This window comes from Aythya ferina, assembly GCF_964211825.1.
Source record: "Aythya ferina genome assembly, chromosome: Z".
Taxonomy (NCBI): Eukaryota; Metazoa; Chordata; class Aves; order Anseriformes; family Anatidae; genus Aythya; species Aythya ferina.
Window position 1 is genome coordinate 27987179 of NC_140299.1, and position 5651 is coordinate 27992829.

The window sequence follows — 5651 nt, forward strand, 5'->3', positions numbered from 1 at the left end:
TTGGTTTTGTTTGTTTGTTTGTTTGTTTTGAATTCAGAAATCAATGGAAGAAAAACTAAAAGAAAAGTAAATGTACCCAGTATTTCTTAGAAATACTAATTCCGCAGAAAATAGTGACATTTATGGCTGTCTGTTCCAATCAGAATGCATGTTAAATAGCAAAAGGAAAGTATAGAAATGCCAGTTCTCACACCCCTAATGTAAACAAGGCACAGTTATAGATGAGGTGGTTACACCTTAAATAATTTTGGGCATTACCACTAATGCAGCCACAATATATAGGCTGCAATAGTGAGAACTGAAATTGAATCAGGTAACTGACATTTATCACAGCAACAACTCAAAGAGGAAACAGCAACAAAGGTAGAAAGTGTTAGAAACAATGGATGATAAGTTCCAAATATCAAATAAAGGAATACACAGGATCAAAGTAAGAAGCAAAGTACTAGTCTCCAAAACAGGGAAATGACGGCACATTTTGTACTTGTAGGGGAAATGCATTCACCGTTTGGAAAAAAAAAATACATCAATTTGAAGAATGCCACAAACACTGAAATTCCCAGAATATACATGTTTTAGAGGCACTGCTAGTGACAGTTTCCCAGAAGTGTTTGTCTTCAGTCATTTCCTCTACATAAACAATGTTAAAAAATAAAGAAAAATAGTGTTTTGGAGGTTTTTTGTTTGTTTGTTTTGTTTTTGTTTTTGTTTTTGTTTTTGTTTTCAGGTATCACCTTGACATTGTCTCTACCAAGAGTATAATGGATTATAAAGAGCACTGTAAATTTTTAAATTCAAAGTCAGTCTCTCCTAGAAAAGTATCTTCAGGCAAAAGTCTTCATGATCCCTGTGATTCCTTTAATAATTTGCAAAACTCAAGTTCCTGAAGTCATACTGTTTCCTGAGAAGCTCAGTTGTTGTTGTTGTTTTTTAAATTAAAAAACTCACCAGCCCAGAGAACTAGAGAATGTATAGAACTAGAAAACATTCTAGCACAAGAACTGACTAAAAGGAGCCTTTTTTATATGTAAGTTCCTAATTTTTCAAGCACCTGGATTAGCATTTCGTTGGTGTATTTATACCTGGGAAAGCTCTTCAAATTCTCTTTTATAGCAATGTGAGTCCCACAAGTGGCTCTGCTCTCAGCAAATTTCATTCAAAAGTGGAGGTCTCTGTAAATGACCTCTGTTGCAGTACATTAAGTGTACTGCTACGTATCTCTTAACAAAGGAACAACTATCAGTATGGAATGATATTAAATCCTTGGAATGCCTTCAAGGAAAACAACAGCTAAATATATTCTTAGAATTACCATAGTGTGTTGTGATTTAGTCTTTAAATGGTGGTAAAATGAGAAACAACTTAATGGAGTGATAGAATACATGCTCGGTTTGCTCCATTTCCAAGTAAAACAATTAGCTTTCTGACTGCCAACTTTGGAGGCTGGCTTTGACATACATTATCCAGCTCAGGAGCATTTTCAACCTTTAATGTGATTAACACTTGTTAATTTCTGGGCCTTATAATGTTTACAATAACTCACTTGTGTTCTGCAATTAAATGAGTCAATGTTGTAAGAGACGTAATTTTTACATTTCGTTATTTTTTTCCAGCATTATACTGATGTCTGTTCTTGTGCCTTCAGCTCCAACTTTTTCATCGACTTAGCTGGACACTGGGTTCTTGTCTGGTTGACTTACAGGAAAGAAATCACTCCCACAGAAGTCCTCTGTAGCCATGTAATTACTTCTGCGTCAGTGGCCTGGTGAACGTAAGTGTCCCCTCTGCAAGACAACAGAAACTGCAAAGGAATCTGCTTAAAGGCTGGTTAGTGAAGCCCAGCCCAGATGTGATTTGATGCAAATATACAAAAAAATTGCTATGGACCTGATGCTTATTTCCTGTTAAAAAAAAGAATATTCTTTTTTATTGACTTGCAAACGTTGCTTCAGCAGCAGAACTGTTAGTACCCTTAGCAAACAAGTTTTGCTCCTTCATTTGCATTACTAGTTGTAATTCAGTGTTTGCATACCTAAGTTTTGGACAGAAACATACTTTTACAACAGTTCCATGCAGTACGTGCTTGTGATAGAAATGCAGTTAGATACTCAAAATTAAGCCATGCACCAAGGTGCCATATTTTGCATTTCAAATTCTTATTCTAGCATGCAGCTGGATTTTCCAATTACTGTTAAAGTGCAGTGATCATCTGAAGAACAGTATACAGTTTTCTTATTATCAAATGAAAAATGCTAATCTGACATATAAAAAAAAAAACATTTTGCAGAAAAGTCATCATAAAATGTTGGCACATCAAAATCAAAACATAGAAAATAGTTAATTCCAATCTGTGTACTGTTTTGCAAATAAAAGCAAAAACAATTTTTAAAACACAGTGCTTCTAGATGAGGCATTTTATTCTTCTGAGTACTTCATTTTCTTTGGCTTTAATGACCTCATTTCAAAATGTAAGTCACTTTGGAGTTAAAAAAAAAATAAAAGAGTAAATCAAAATGAAAGATTTTTAAGTAGCTTGAGCTGTCCTTTCTTTCACAATAAACAATGAAAATGAGTTCACAAATGGAAGATTTTCTATGTAAGCCCTGCTACAAACTGTTTAGAAAAGGTCAAAAAGTGTATTTTTATAGACTTGTAGGAAAACGAGTTCCCTTGTAGCAGAACTTTATTGAGAAATTGTATTTATAATAGTGTGGATATCACAACTCAGTGAAGTTGTTTTCTGGAAATTACTCTTAATCACCAGAAAAGGCTATATTTCACCACAGCTGTAAGCTTCTAATTATTATGAAACAGGGCTATTGTTCTAAGGGACATTTTCACACAAACTCACATGCAAATTGATTTACAGAGTCCACACAGAAAAAGTTCCCTAAAAAAAAATAATTCTCATAACTGGCAACTACTTTACTGCTATGTCAGCAACTCACAATGTTGTATAGACCAGGTATGACTTAAAAAATTGCCCATCACTAAGCATCAAATTAGGAAAAACAAGGAAGCAAGGGAGTGAGGAAGGAAGATCACTTATCATTAACGTAACAGAGAAAGAAACTTTTGTAAAAATAACATCCCCTCAAATGTGGAAAGTTTATTTAAATATTTTTGTGGATAACTGAGAAAATCAGGATAAGCATCCATTTCAAAACTATAACAATATGCCTACTCAAATTAGAGCTTTCAATTCTCTGAGTATCTTGGCATCACTAGCAATTTTTCTTTTTCCAGTACTATGAATAGACCAATCAGTTATTCATATTTTCAATAAATAAATCCATAAACACTCGGGCATGCACATTGAATTCTAGTCCATGAGTCATGGAAAAGTAAGGGCATTTACCCATTCAGCCCTTGCTAGTCTGGGGAAGAGGCAGAACCTGAATGTCGGCCCAAGCAACTTTCTTTGTCCCCACTCTGCCACAGCTCACAAGCTCCATTGCTGTCAGGACTGGGGCAAGCAGGGGAAGCAGCTGAAACTAATTCTCCTATTACCTTAACAGGGACGTGGAATGTGACTCACCAGCATGGGAGAGGAAACAAAATACAATGCCTGGGAGTCGAAGTAAGCCCTCTCCAGTCCTGCAAGGGGACATGCAAAGCTTCTGTGCATGTATTGCCATGCTATGCATGTATTGCAAGAACACCATTATACTTACTTACACTGCCTTCTTAGGTCATCAACTATTATGCACTCCATGTACATTAAAAGAATTAAAATGTATTCAAGTCTTGGTCTGCATACATGCTAGGTTTGCTGTCTAGTCCAAAACAAGTGCTGCCATACAGACGATTTGGCTAGATGTCTGAAATCAGGATGTAGTGGATATGTTTCTGAACAAATTACAGCTTCTCATTAGGCAGCCTGGCTGGGCTCATACACCCAGGAAAAAGGGGTGGAATAAATGCTGTGTTGATAATAAGACTGAAAGTAATATACTGTTCAAGTTTTTCTCAGTATTGTTCAATAACTCCTGTTTAACAGCTGCTAGATTCAATCATTCAAGTAAGCTCTAAAATGTGTATAACTCTTTGTGCACACACTAGCTACCAACATTAGGAGTCTGGACATCTGCAGAGGACATCTTCTGGGAACATTTCAGTATTCTTAACTTGAGTTCATGCTGGGGTTTATGTAGAGATGTGAGATTATTCTTCTCTGTGTGGGAATTAAAAATGAATGTATACCAAAAAATTCAGCATGAAATGATGAACCATCAACATATTCAATGTTTGTTCTTGTCCTTTAATTAAATACAGATGGGAAGTCACTTGATTCAAGGGTAGAGAGAGCTGTGATGGGGATAGGGAAGAGAAAGGCTAGGGACAAGAAAGATCTGTGCAGAACAGTGGTCTCCTTCTTTTCAGCAGGAGAGGGCACTTGAGAGAAGGCACTGTGCAGTACAAGTCCTTCCTACTACCCCATAAAAATGCTTCAGGGCAGTCAGTGCCCAGAATGAACAAAGCCCACATGCAAACCAAAGAAGGACTTCTGACATGGATCTTCTGGAAGTTAGTCACAGAATCTGGAAATGTATTTAAACTATCTAAAACACTAATGTCATCAAATGTTAACATTTTGCAATTACCTAATTAAATTCTTGTTCAGGAAGTGACAGATTCTCTGAGTCCAGCAGAAACTCTTCCTATATTTGTTTCTGTAGGAATATGTCTTTTCCTTCTGGAAGTGCTTAATATGGAGCAATGCTTCATACTCTTAGTTTTGCCCACTGTTAAGAGATTTGTAGTCTTTCTAACACAAATAAGTAAGTTAATTAATCCTTCTACATGTAAGATTACATGTGCAATCACCACAATCTTGTTAGCCTGTGTAGTAAAGATCCTTATATTCTGTTTAAGAAACTGTTTGTGTTGCCAAGTAAGCAACATGCCGTCAAGTCCTGATTTAGCAAGAGCTTACTCCGTATATGCTGTGGAAGCCTTCCACTTCCATTTATGGCTATTTACCATTTGTGTCACAAGTTACGAGTGAAAAATTCATGCATAGGATTAACATTCTGGCAGGTGACATTCAAAGAATAAAGCACCACCTGCAAACTGCTCTGACTGCAAGACTTGCAGATTTCAGGTCCGATGTTCCAAGGTGCAAGAAATAGGTACTATCACTGCAACCAATGAGAATGACATGAGACCAAGCTGTTATGCTATGACATCATGTTCTATAACTGTTACCAAATAATCCGCACAGATACTGCCAACTGGATGGCCTCTTCACCATCGTTTCCCACTTTTGCACTTCAGAAACCTGGCAGATAAATTGCTTCATGGCCCAGAGTTTGCTCCTTACAAGCTAGCATATTCTCTATGTATGCTGATGCTTTTCAATGGAATTGCTGAGTAAAATGAAACAAAACTAACCAAAATCTCACCTGAGGACCAGCAGTTTGATACTGGGAGCTGGGCAGTGATAACAGAGAAGTGAAATGTACATTCTGATATATATTCTGGCTATCTTTTTGAGCCACCAGCACCAGAGATGCTGATTAATAATGTTAACAGAGAAAACACTGGTTTTCTCACTGTTCTGGCAGATTGGTGTACAAAGCTGAGACACCAGTTATAGTACAGATCTGCTGCCCACACAATTAAAAAGTTCTGGAATTTTTAACTTGTAG

The 5651-nt window shown here is 36.6% G+C and overlaps 1 long non-coding RNA gene across 1 annotated transcript; it reads right to left on the bottom strand.

The window, feature by feature from the left end:
• Positions 1-401: 401 nt before the first annotated feature.
• Positions 402-3469, bottom strand: LOC311427044. The gene is made up of 2 exons (XR_014687180.1): positions 3359-3469; positions 402-1784 (listed from the first exon to the last, which is right to left on the bottom strand). It is a non-coding gene; the product is annotated as an uncharacterized lncRNA (long non-coding RNA).
• Between the last annotated feature and the right edge of the window lie 2182 nt (positions 3470-5651).